The sequence below is a fragment of the Balaenoptera borealis genome, assembly GCF_965194805.1.
Source record: "Balaenoptera borealis genome assembly, chromosome: 6".
Taxonomy (NCBI): Eukaryota; Metazoa; Chordata; class Mammalia; order Artiodactyla; family Balaenopteridae; genus Balaenoptera; species Balaenoptera borealis.
In genome coordinates, this window is record NC_138863.1 from 6,471,487 (window position 1) to 6,485,991 (window position 14,505).

The window sequence follows — 14,505 nt, forward strand, 5'->3', positions numbered from 1 at the left end:
GATCAGAGTTTTGTTGAGTGATTTGATAAGAGGTAGGAGCTTAAAACTCTTTCATGCTCATGGCTAGCCATCTTCAGTTATGCCAGACATAAGAGGCTAAATGAAACTCCTCAATGATTTTTCTATGTCAGCCAAGTTGCTTTTCATGTGATAACCAACAGTGGGACTGGAAACAAGAATGAACAGTAGTTTTTATAGACAAAATAAAGATGGAGATAAAAATAGAGATAGAGACAGGTAAAGAGATGGAGATGGAGATGATGGGGAAGGAGACAGGGATGAAGATGATGGAGATGGGAATGGGGATGAGGGTGAAAGTAGAGAGAGACAGAGATGGAAATGGAGATAGAGATGAGATACAGAGATAGAGATAGAGATATAGAGATATAGAGATAGAGATAGAGATAGGGAAAGAGAGAGAAAGAGAGGGAGAGAGAGAGAGAGATGATAGAGGTACCAAAGTGAAAAGGACCAAGAATAACTCAGACTCAGAGATCAAGTATTTGATATTCACCAACATAAATGTAAACAATGACAATTTTCCTTATGCTTTTATAAGAAATCTCTCAGAATAAGGAAGAATATTGTAGCCATCAAGCACTCCACCTCTGGAAGATGGGTCTGGATTAAAGCTCAGGCTCCAGGGCAAACTTGGGCAAGGTCCCGACCTCCCTGACCTAGTGTCCTCGCCTCTAGCACCACCTGTAAAGCTCTCAGCTCAGATGCCATGATGCAGGGTAAAGAATCGGTGAATGTAGAGTGCTGCTGAGAGGGTTAAGCTCCTTACACAGGACGGTGTGCTCTCTGACAGTAGTGCATAAACACTCCATGACTATCGGACAAGCTTGTCAACGATGCTGATGTACAGGAATTAGAAAGAGGATTATGAGACTTAAAGTACATCATTTCAAAGAGCTACAGAGGAAACTGCCTTTTAAAATCTGCAATTCGAATAGATAAAGCAAATGGGATGGTGAGATGGAAGGGTGTCTTTTGAGGAAACGTTTTTGCCCCGATTCCAGCCCAAGTGTGCTTCAGCTCCTGAGTACGAGAGGAAATGAAACTACCTTGTATATTGAAAATTCACACAGTGGACCATTTGGCCCAGATGACCCTGCTCCATCCCATTTTAGAGCTCCGGACAATAAGAAGCCATTTCTTTCCTTTTACCCAAATTACCGAAACTTTGCTTGAGGAGACAAAGTAAGTTCAGAGTGATTTCTGACCACTATAATGTGGTCATGAGAACAGCGTGAGAATAAAAACACATTCCAGGCCCACTTGGATTAGCAGATCTGCTTTGTCTTCTCTCTGCTTTGGGGGATGAGAAACCCATCCCAAAACAGAAAGGATGATTGAATGTTACTTAAAAGCATGATGGCTACGGGCGATGAAATGTAATGGAAAGAAAGAACATGAAAACAGCGGACAATTAGGATTATTAGAAGTATTACCATCACACAGAGTGGTCCCTGAGTGGAAAAGGGTTCAAATGTCAGAAACAAAAATAGCCAAGCGACCCCAAATGATAACTGAATATTTGTCCCAAAAGTACCCTGACGGGAAAGACATTTTTCCAAGGTGAGAGCAAGCACCACAGTTTGCTGGCCCCTAGAAGCTCCATCCATCAAACCAGGATTGGCTGGCTGCCAGGATCCGGGCTAGGGGCTGCAAATTCAAACACACTGAAGGAAAAGACTGGGCATGAGGAATTCAGTCAGTAAGAATTGTGCAGAAGAAACTGGTGTCTGATGTGGGATTCTGGTCAGTTGCAGCGAGGCAGTCCATCCAACGACCAAGGACAGGATTTCTGTTAAGCGTTTCTCCTTTTATCCATTCTGTAACAGTGACATCTCAGGTAGGAAAGTATTGGACCATTCACCCAATAAAGAATTCCTAATTTTGAACAAGTTTACCATCATAAACTCTCTCTACAATTAAGTGCATGTGTGTACACTCACCTGTGACAATGGCTAACATTTATGGAGGGCCCGTTCTGTGTCAGGCACCCCATTTTACAGATAATGCAACTAAGGTACAGACAGCTTAAGTAACTTGCCAAAAGTTACATAACCAGCAAGTGCTGGAGCTAGCTTTGGGATCCAGGCTGTGTGGTTCCAGAGTTCTTCTGTCTGACTTTTCTGTTCACGTGCAGGGGTACACACTCGCGAACACATACCTACACACACATAGATACGTGCACACATACCAACATATACCTACACGTACACACGCACACGCCCTCAGAGTTACTCAGCGCAGAGGCACAGAGAGGCAGGTTGGCCCTAATAAAATGCAAAGGAAGGTCAAGGCTGTCCCAGCCATGTTTCTGTGGGACAAGTTATGTTTTCAGGAATTTCCAAGGATTGTCCTTGATGTCTCCACTTACGTGTCTCATAAGCGTATCTCAGACTTAGCTGGCCCCAACCATAGTGTTTGAGTCCTAGCCACTCCCACCAAACCCTTAACCTCTGCCTCCCCCAGAGCAGCTCATGGTCCCCTGGCATTGTCCTCCACCCTGGTGTTCACCCTGGAGTCATTCCCGGATCTTCTCTCCCCCCCTGCCCCGTGACCCAATCCACCCGTAATTCCCGTCGGTGCTGCCTCTAATTCCAATCCTGTGAACCCCAAACCCGGCCACTTCTCTGATCCCTGCTGCTACCTCCTGCATCCAAGGCTCTGCCATCTCTCTCCTGGAAGCTGATCTTCTGCTTCCCTCTCTGCTCCCAGGATCCATTGTCCACCTCTCTTCCAAAGCCATCTCATCAAAGCCCTTGTCAGATCGTATCTGTCCCCTCTTTACACCCTTCAGGTGGCCTCCTGTTGTAATCAGGATAAAACCCGTGCCCCTACAATGGCCTGGGGCAACCGCTGGCCTCAGCTCCCAGCCTTCTCCTTCTTGTCTATCTCAGGCTCTTGGTGTCTTCCATCTGCCATGTCTAGAACTCTCTTCCCCAGATCTTCCAGCATGTGGCTGCTTCGAGGATGCATGGGGTGGAGGTTAAGAGCTCAGGCTCCAGAAGGGCACTGCCGCCACTCTTGCACCTGTGTGACCTTGGGCAGGTTTCTTAGCCTCTCTGTGCCTGTTTCTTCACCTAGAAAATGGTGAAGATAATCATAGTATCTACCCAGGGTTCTTGTTAACCCATGTGAAGCACTCAGAGCAGTGCCTTTCTCAAGCAATGTTCGCTGTGGTTATTATTATTAGCATTATTAATACCAACTCAGTTGTGAGCTTGGACTCTGGACAGTCATACCACCACTCACTACTGGCTGTGTGACCTTGGCCAAGTTACTTGACTTCTCTGTGCCCAGTTTTCTCATTTGTAAGATGGAGATAATAATTATACCATCCTCATAGATGTTTTGTGAGGCTTTTATTAGTTGATACATGTCACACACTCAAGATAGTACTTGGCACCCAGTAAGCATACAGAAATGCTCATCATCATAATCATTATATTCTTAATAGCCTTCTCTTCCAGGTCTCTGTTCAGCCACTCTCTCGTTCAAGAAGCCCTCCCTGATCCCCAACACCGATCACTCTGTGTCCTATCGCCCTGTCTTGTTCTCCATCGCTACATTGATCGCCACTTGCCATGAGATTGTGCTGCTCTGTGTTATTGATCACCTCTCTCTCCCTCCAGCCTTTATTCAGCTTCACCGGGGAAGCAGCAGCCTTGTCTTTTTCACAAGCGTTTCCCCAGGGCCTGGAGCAGAGCCTAGCACGTGGTAGGACGCGATAAAAGCCGAATGAACAACATAGGTCACAGACGTCAATTTTTCATGTGCAGAAATGCTCCATTTGTGCGATGTCCCTCTTTGTTCCCTGGGACTGTTATTCTGCTGCCCAAGTTTGTGTCCAGTCATCGCTGCACCTCAAACCTTAACGGGAGGTCTCGACATCGTGCTGTATGTTCTGCAGTTCTCACGTGGCTGCCACCGACCAGAATTCCCTGTGGTTCAGTGGCAAGTCTACCTTGGTGCCTGAGCGCAGACACACCCTCTCATATTTACCCTCTCTCCCCTCTCTCTTTACTCACTAATTTATTTCTTTATTCATCATTTGATGCATTCATCAGCTTGACAATAACTGAGCACCAACCCCATACTGGCCTAACACTGAGCACCGAAGTCACCTAGGCTAGTACAACCTGCTACCTGCTTATAAGCCTCGCAGCATGGTCGAGGTCAAAGATGCAGAAATGGATAACTGAAATACCCGAAGGGGAAGCAACATAGCCCAGGGGGATGAGAAAAACTGCCTCTCCATCACATTCCTAACAGGAGCAGGAACCAAACACGGGATGCCCATCAACAAACAGATGGCTGGAGTTTAAAGGTGGTAGTTGGGCTGAGGGAGAGGAGGTTGAACAGGCCTTTTGTGAGCCTGGAAGACAAGTTTGGAATTTATCTTGCGAGCGTGCAGGCACTGAAGAGCTTTATCACAGGGTCATCTCCAGATTTGTGTTTTACAAAGATCATCCTTGAGTCTCCCCAGTGGTCAAGTGAAGAATGAAAACAAAGAAGCAATTTGGTCCCAACAAGAGATGAGGAGAGTGATGGTGATGATGAAGAGGAGGGATGGGTTTTATAATCTTAGAAGTTCTGGATGGGAGGATATAAGAAAGAGGAGGAATCAACCAAGCTGTACAGGTCGTGCTTGGGGAGTTACATGCGATTACTTCTAATTCACTACCACTGTGCTCCTTGCAATTTCAGTAGAAACCCTCTTGCAAACACCATCAGCGCTAGTAGTAGGATACAGTTTCTTTGAAGAGCAGCAAAAATTTAAAGACTCTTGAGATGCATTCAATTTAAAATGCTATGGTAAATAGAATCATGACCCCCAAAGATGTCCACGTCCTAATGCCCAGAACCTATGAATACGTTAGATCACATTGCAAGGAGGAATTAAGGTTGCTAGTCAGCTGACCTTAAAGTAGGAAGATTTTCCTGGATTATCCCAGGAGGCCAATGTAATCACAAGGGTCCTCTTAAGGAGAGTCAGTGTCAGAGAAAGAGATGTGATGATGGAAACAGGCAGAGAGATGCTACAAGGAAGAGACCACGAGTCAAGGAATGTGGGCAGCCTCTCGATGCTGGAAAAATCAAGGAAACAATTCTCCCTTAGAACCTCCAGAGAGGAACACACCCCGGCCAACATCTTGATGTTAGCCCCGTGGGACCCATGTTGGACTTCTAATGTACAGAATCATCATACATGAAATTTATGTGGTTTTAAGCCATGAAGTTTGTGGTAAGTTGTCACAGCAGCAATTGAAAACACATATAGTTCCATAGAAAGAGCAACTCTTGACACATTTATTTCTCATCTATTTATAGAGTATTTAATTAATTTACATCATTATAACATGAAGCAAAACTGGCAGAAATAGTATTCGGGAACAAACACGTCCAAGGCTGGTTTCATCAGCTTCCTTTAGTGGTGAAAAGTGAGGTTCAAGGTCCTTCTAAAAAGTGACTTAGGAGCAGCAAGGATTTGGTATGACCTGGGCCAAATCCGGCAGATTTTACAAAGCAGATTAACAGCACCAGTTCACATCTGGTGACTCAGCAGAAAGCAATTAAGAACACTTCCACAGTACTTTTTATTGATTGACTCTGCTATTATTACTTTTATTGGTCTTTATTACATTAATTACGATAACCAAGACGGAAAATGTGGTAGAAGTCCAGGCAACCTGGTTATGTTTTGTTGGCAACAGTATGACTTTGTCAAAAGATGCCAGTGAATGGGTCAGAAACTGATGCCTGAACGCCAGCTTTGGTGCTTGCTCTGGAACTCACAGCCCTGCTCTGCCCATCAGTGCTCTCAGCCGTGGGCAAAGCAGTAACCCCTCCCTGCCTGGAGGCGGCTGCCTCAGAAGTCGATTTTCCATGTGTGGAGATGCTCTATTTGCGCCTGGTTTCTCTTTGCTCCCTGGGGTTGTCCTGCTGTTGCCCAAGTTCATGTAGTAAAGCACCCGGCTCGCAGTGATGCTAAATCAGGCTTAGCGGAAGCCACAGCAGGCAGCTCTCCCAGCGAGCATCAGGGGACGCGAGGAGGGGCCCAGGGCTACCTGAATCCATACCCAGGACCCTCGGGACGGAGGAGGCTAGAGCCACAGAACACAGTAGAAGAAAGCCTTGTACTTTCTTTTGAATATATCATCTTTGATCAATTGGAGACTGCAGGTTAAGGATCAGCTCCAATGTATACATCTTCAGCCTTTACCCAAAAAGTTACAGCTCTGACAACAAGCAAGACTGAACGCGTATAAACATGGAGTTCTGGGAACCGTAGGTGCACTGGTCTGTGTTTTGAACATTTCTGGCCCCCGACTAACTTTTTCCTAATCCTGGAATAGGATCAATCATCCAGGCTCAAATACGTTTGATGTTTTCTTGTTTATTTTCCCATGGACCCCAAACAAATAGAAAATTAGTTCCTGTGTGATGTGATATCTCAGGTGCGAACAACCTTAGGCCTTAGAGAGGGTGACAACATAACACCTGTGCCTCCCATGCTTCCTGGCACAGTTGGTGCCCAAGAAATGTTGGTTGATTGATTGATTGATTGATTGATTCAGTCATCTGCATATGACCAGGGCCACTTCGGATGGCCAGGCCGCACACTGTGATGTGAAACTGAGAGCAAACCCAGGCTTTCTGCCTATGCTTCCACCACCTGTAGAACCTGAGGCCCTTTCCTACCTTGGAAGGTAAGAAGTCTCCTTTGCCAGGAGACTCTTGCCTACAAACAACTCTATTTCTAGGCTCAAGTAACAGAAAGTCATCAAAGTTGGCCGAACAACAGGCCCCATCCTATTCATGCTGCAGAATGGAATGGAAATGCATATGAGTACTTTTCTTCACAGCATGATTCTTTTTCCTTGAAGGAGATTTCCTTCTCTCTGTGTCTGTCTCTATCTCATCTGTCTCTCTGTCTCTCTGTCTCTCTCTTTCCTAATCCTCCTTTTATACTTTCTCTTTCACCAATGGACCAGGATTCTTGGTAATTCCAGTATAATCACTGAGCCCAACCACTGATACTCAGACTTGGAAGTTGCTAGATCTTGCTCTACCTTCTGTGGCATATCTATTATATTAAAGACTTGGAAATTTTTTATTCACCAGATCTCCTTTGAAAGAGATCTGTGTATCAGTTTGAATTTCTGCTGCAGATAAATGAAAGCCCAACCCAATACAAGTTAGCTTAATAAGGGATTTATTAGCTCAGAAAACTAAAAGTAACAGGGTCATGTGGTCTTAAGGAGCAGTTTGGTCAGGAGTTCAGATGACATCACTAGGACCTGGCCTCTGTCTATGTATTTCTTGGGTCCAGCCTTCTCTATCTGGGCTTTGTTCTCAGACATGTTTTTCCACTCACGATTGCAGGATGGCCTGAGAAGTTTGGTCTAACATCATCTCATGAACAAGGAAAACGGGGGGAAGAGTGCCCACTTCCCAGACCACACAAAAAGAAGTCTCAGAATTGGATCTTCAGGTTTCTGATTGGCCTGACGGAGGTCATGAGTCTACCCTAAGCAATTACTGTTATCAGCAAATACAACTGATTGTCTTGAGCCCACATCACAAGGCCATCCCTGGGGATGGTGTAGAGCAGGGGTCACAAAATGGGAGCTGGTGGGCTGAACACAATCCAAATATATATTTTGTTAGGGCAGCAGAGTGTTTTAAGATTTTTTATTTGAACACCATTGTCTGATGCCTCCACGCTCCAAATTCCTATAGATCCTCCTACTTTCTGCTCAGCCTGATATCACTGCCTGGGCCTGGCAGATAGTTGATTTTGGACACTATTTTAGATGGAATTCAAGAATTCAGTGTAGCAGAACTAAATAAACTTTGAGAGCCAATTTCTTTTATGTTCCCAATACTTAGCACTGTGCCTCATATAAAGAGGGCCATGCAAAATGCTTGCTGAATTATACTCGTCAATCTACCAATCAATAAATGAAAGGTACCTTCTTAATCGGAGAGTCTATGGGGATTAGTTCCAGCTTAATCAAACATCAAGCATGGGCCTCAGGGAAACCTCTATCCCTCAGCAGGCTACAGGGAGGATAAAATGGGGATGTGTGTGTGTGTGTGTGTTTGTGTGTGTGTGTGTGTGTGTGTGTGTGTGCAAAAGTGCCTAGAGGCTATTTCTGGAACACTCAGGGCAGGCTAACTGCTGTAACAAGCAAACCCTCTCTCTGAGGATTCATGCCAAAAAATGTCTATTTTTTGCTCGCGTTCAAGTTGAATGTTGGTCTTCAAGAGGCAGCTAGCCACATGGTGTTCAAGGACCAGTCTCTTCCATTCTGTGGCTCTGCATCCCCTTGGAGTCCTCTGTAAGGTCACCTGTCAATCCAGCAGACAAGAAGGAAAGTGGGAAATCACCAGGCTGTGCCTAGAAGTGACAAATATCACTTCTAATGACATTGCACGGGCCAGAACGCAGGCTTGTGGACACACCTGCCTTGAAGAGAGGCTGGGAGGTATGGTCTAGCTGTGTGACCACGAAGAAAAGAAAATGAGGTCTGCGAACAATAAGCCAGTTTCTACCAGAAGCTATAAAGCAAATGAAGGGTCTTATTTACTTTGATCTTTATCTCAGTGGCCTCAGTATGACATTTAATGCTTCATGGCAAAAATCAAGATAAGAAAAATTCCCTTTTTCATCCTAAGCTACAAAAGGTTCAATTTCCCAGGCCAATCAGGAAAAAAAGAAGAAAAATGAGGGGGTGGGGGGAGGAAGAGGAGGTGGAAGAAGAAAGAAAAGAAGAAAGAAAAGTGAGTTTACACCCCAAGCACTTGTTTTCTGGAATCCTTGTTTGTTTGACCATTAGCCAAATCCTCAGGCGTAGGTTATCATTATTGGATGTTGCCTAGCACATGGTTTCACTGGTAGGGAATCATTTTTAATGATAGGAAATAGGACTTTCCAATGTGTAATATTTAACAGAAAATTTGGAATTTGTATATTTAAAAGCACATCAAAAGAAAAACGCTCTATGAACTGGTTCTTCATTGGTAAGTTTGATTATTAAAACTCTCATCGTCCTTTCATGATTTGCCAAGCTTTCCGAGACCTTTTGACTTGTATTGCTCTCCTCATATGATACATCTGGATCCGTGGGCACGTGCACACTTTGGGAACAGATCCTTTCTCATTACCAATTTCGATGGTCTTCACTGATTTTCAAATGATAACTTTTAGCCATTATACCAAAAGCTTTAGATATTTCCGTTCATTTAATCCTCAAAATCACCCTTTGGAATTGGTATTATTATTCCATTTCACAGATGAGGAAATTGAGGCTCAAAAATATGAAGTAACTTGCCCAAGTTTAGCTAGCAAGTGTCAGAGCTAGGAATCGAACCAGTCAGTCCGACTCCAGAAACCATGCTCTTAATAACAAAAAGTCAGTTTCCAGATCAGAACTGGGTCTTTGTTGTTATTGTTTTGTCCGAATGATTGTTTTGGCAAAGTTAATTCAGAACCCTAACTGAAACTTCAATCACTGCCTAAAAGGTTCATTTCACTGTGGAATCATATGTCTACACCAGACCCAATGGAACCCTCAGTTGGCTGGGCTGTAAACTTGCTCTCATGCCAACTGTGGGCCTGGCTTCTGCTCCTACAAACTTCTGAAGCAATGACATTCCCCCTGAGGCTCTGGGGGAGCCACACTCAGAACAAACAGCAGCTGAAGTGTGCCCGCAGGTGTTCCCAACCGTCCCAATCTCCCTCTTTGCTGTCGCCATTCCAGGTCAGACAGTAAGGCAGAATCAGAAGGTGAGAAAGGAACACCCAAATCACAGGCTTCTCTGATGCCCGTATTGACAGAGAAGCTCCACCACTGAAAGCAGTTGAAAGCAGTTATTGAAAGCAATTTAAACTCTAAATACATGGAATTTTAGAGAAAAAAAAAAACTGCAATGAAAAGACACTTTTATGAAAAATATATGAGGTTGCTTCCAGTAATTATAGATCAGTGCGGATATGTTTCTTTCATTGGCCATTAATTTAAATCAATTATTTATCAAGTCCTGTGATGCTGTGTGTTAGAAACCACTTAGGACTGGCTGCTTTAATGTGTTCTTTAAAGGGACAGATTATAGATTCCACTTCAAGGGTTTCTTTTCCTATGACTGACATGGAAAGGAAGAATACGCTGTTGGGATCAAAACTCACCGGGTCCTTGCAGTGAGGTTACTTCCTCTGCCCCCCACCCCTAAAGTTACGGTGAGAATTTTTACAACTTGTTTTTCCCACTAGCTTCTCTGATTACAGAGATGATGCTATACTTAAGAACAATATCCTTGGTGGTCCGACACAATGGGCCTCTTAGGAATTGTCCTAACGTAGATATGTTCCCGATTAGGTGACTCATTGGGTGTTGTGGCCACACACACAATTATAAGATCAGAACTTTTCCTGATTTCTTCATGACATCTGGTCAACCCCCTAGGCAACACAAATTCAAAATTCAGGTCCAGCTGATGATATTTTATTCTCTTTCCTTTTTACTTTTGTGCTGTTTCCAGATCTTGGCTCTCTAATGATAACAAAGGTGCGCTCTATACAGAACAGAAACTTCCTGAGTGTCAGGGAAGAAGAATTAGGAAAAAATGATGAAGATAGCTCCAAGATAGAAGCAGTAGCATTGGCAACATTAGGGAAGATTGCTTTAACTTCAAGATGAGCTTAGTTGCCTCAGACTAGTTCAGACTAGTTGCCTTCAGCCTCCTGGCTGTTATTTGCATATCAGGGAGCTGGCCAGTGCACCTCTCCTCTTTCACACCTGCCTTTGATCTCATGCTCCCAGAAGGCTGAGCGACCATCAGTGCCCCACCGCCTCGTGTGCCTTCTCTCCTCCATGCTTTGCCTGTTGCCTTGCTCTCGCACCCGGATGTTTTCTCTCCCACCTTCTACGCTCAGCCTTGAAGGTCCAAGTCAAGCACTTCCTATTTCAAGAACATTTCTCAGGTGGCACCATCCACTTCCTGCCCTTTGCTCCTCTGCATCCTACATCACAAGGCCATAACTGCCACTTCATTTGTCAGGGTCCCCCCTGTCTTGTGAATTCCAAGAGGATGCAGATGATGCTTTCTGCATCCTGGCATTCTCAGGGCATTCTTGTGTTCTCAGGGCAGTCAGGTAGAGAGTGATTGGTTTGTGCTGCTTAATTCATGAACCTCACAAAAAACAGGGAAACCAGCCAACCCTGGGCATACCTAGGGGAACCTGTTCCTTGTTGACAAGCTCAGAAATGCCTCATCAGTTTCAAATCTCAAGATCTGAATTCTTTTCTTCCGAATGATTCACACATTAGATTCCCCCTACAAACATTCTAAACTGTGATTTCATTTCAAATTTAGATAGTTTGTAAAAAAAAATAACCCACTAAAAGAGGAGTGGCCTTGAAGACCTTATTCACAGAAAAGGATGAAGAAGCTGGTATTGGTCAGATCATAGGTTTCATTCAGTAAAAGAATAAGACTGTAAATGGGAACTAATATAACCAGAAATAATAACTTCTCATGTTTAAATAGTTCTTTATCAGTTATAAAGTACTTTTGAATATATTGTGCCTTTTTATTTACCCATAATTCAGTTAAGTGCCAGACTAGATAAAATTAAGCCTAGGTGTCCAGCATATCAGTATAGTATATAGGCCACATCGATCTTGTTTAAGAGGGTCTGCTTTAAACCCAGACTGCCTTGTTCCAATCACATTCAACACAGACTAGCTGTGTGACCCTAGTTGCCTAACCTCTCTGTACAAAGAAGATGACAATTGAATCTTCCTTCTAGGGTCATCGTGAGACATAAAAGAAGTTAAGACTGTGGTTTCTCAATCTGCGCTGTATATTGGAGCCATCGGGGAAGCTTTTTAAAAATACTAATGCCCAGGCCACTCCAGACCGATGATAGCAGAATATGTGGGCGGTGCCCGGCCATGCAGACATCACTATTGTAAAAGTTTCCCGGGTGATTCTAATGTGCAGGCAGCATTGAGACCCACCAAATTCATGATGGAAATCACAGGGCCGGGTACACTATGCGTTGTTTGGTACATATGGCCTTTCTTCTTATGTTATGTGCGGTTCCCAGCTGGTTCACCTGCAGCTTCATGGGATGGGGCTTCAGGATAACTTTTGATTTCCACTTTACTGATTTTCCTTTTATCTTAGCTATTCTTGTGGGAAAGCTCTTTAAATAGGCTGCATATTTCCCCACGGCCTTTTTTCTGTTAACTTTAAAATTTACACAGGAAATTAGAAATTAGAAAAGAGTTGTAGGGCTTCCCTGGTGGCGCAGTGGTTGAGAATCTGCCTGCCAATGCAGGGGACACGGGTTCGAGCCCTGGCCTGGGAAGATCCCACATGCCGCGGAGCAACTGGGCCCGTGAGCCACAACTACTGAGCCTGCGCGTCTGGAGCCTGTGCTCCGCAACAAGAGAGGCCGCGACAGTGAGAGGCCTGAGCACTGCGATGAAGAGTGGCCCCCGCTTGCCACAACTAGAGAAAGCCCTCGCCCAGAAACGAAGACCCAACACAGCCATAAATAAATAAAATAAACAAATACTTTAAAAAAAAAAAAAAAAGAAAAGAGTTGTACACAAAAACACACTATAATCCTATAGTCCCACACTGAGAAAAACTATTCACATGTTGTCGGACACAAGTCCAGATTTTAGTAAATATGTATAAGTTCCAAAATTAGATCATTTGAGGTGCACATTTTATAACCTGCATTTTTCACTTTAACATTTCATGAATATTTTATGTCAATAAATATATTTCCTAAGATTTATTATTCTATTTTAGAAACCACCATGATATATTTAACCATCCCTCCTCCTTTTTTGGACAAACAAGCTGTTTCCAGTTTCTCTACATCATTGAATGAGGGCAATAAGCCTTCATTCAATGTGTTAATTCATTCTTTCACTTAACAAATATTACTAAGTGTTGTCTTTTGCCAGGCATTGTTGAAAGTAATAAAGACACAGCAAGGAGCAAGAGAAATCCCTGCCATCCCTTCTGAAGGGGGAAGAATGAGAGTAAACAAACAAATAAATACATAATATGTTGGGAGGTGACAAGATCTAAATGGAGAATCTAATGAGGGCAGGGGGGAAGTCGGTATGTTATTTGGGTGCATGGTGGAGGAGCTGATACTGGAGCAGAGAAGTGGACAAGGTGAAGGAGTGAGCCCAGCAGACACGTGGGAGAAGAGCATCCAGGCAGAAGGAATAACGCTGGCAAGACCCCAAGGTGCTAGAGTTACATCAAGAGGATCCCTGCGCCTGAAGTGGATCAGAAGGGGCAGAGAGATGGAGAAGCAGATGACACAGGACACTGGAGAACACAGTCTGTACTTGGGCTTTAACTCTGAGTGAGATGGGAGCATAGAGGGTTCCGAGCACAGGAGGGACACAACCTGAGTTGTGTTCTTCATAACTGTTGCTGTGTTATGTTGTGTTCAAATAACTGGCTGCTTGTGGAGGACGGGCAATAGGAAGGCAAGGGTAAAAGCACGGAGACCAGAGGGAAGGCAAATGCAAAATCCGAAGGTGGCTTAGCCAAGTGCAGGAAAGTGGAGATGGAGGGAAGTGATTCTTGCAACCAAACCTTTGTTCACATCTTTGCTTTCTGTTATGAGTTGAATTGTGTCCCCGCTCCCACCTAAAAAAAAAAAAAAAAAAATCATATGTTGAAGTCCTAACTTCCAGAACTTAGAATGTGACCTTATTTGGAAATGGGGTTGTTGCAGAATTAATTAGTTAAGATGAGGCCATACTGGAGTAGGGTGAGCCCTTAATTCAGTATGACCAATATCCCTATAAAAAGGGAAGATTTGGAGACAGACACGTACACAAGGGAGAAGGCCATGCAAAGATGAAGGCAGAGATCAGGTGATGTTTCTTTAAGCCAAGAAACACCAAAGATTGCTACAAACCACAAGAGGCTAGGAGAGGAGCATGGAACAGATTTTTCCCTCAGAGCCTCCAGAAAGAATCAAAGCTACTGATACCTTGATCTTGGACTTCTAGCCTCCAGAACTGAGACAATACATTTCTGTTCTTTAAGCCACCCGGTTTGTGGTACTTTGTTATAGCAGCCCTAGCAAACTAATACACCTCCTTAGGAAAATTCCTACAGTAGAATTGCTATTTCAAAGGAAACATATATTAAGGTTTTTGATATACATTTCCATCCAGAAAGGTTGTACCTATTTACATTCCCAACAGCAGCATGTATAAGTGTCTATTTCATCATATTCTTACTAACACAGGAAATTAGAATTTGTAACATTTCACAGTGTAATAGATAAAACTATCTATTTTATTGTATTTTAATGTGCATTTTTTGATGATTAGAACCTGGATATTTTTATGTGTTCATTGATTATTTTGTGAATTACCTGTTCTCATCCTTTGCCCATTTTTCTACTGGCCTTCTTGCCTATCCTTACTGATTCCT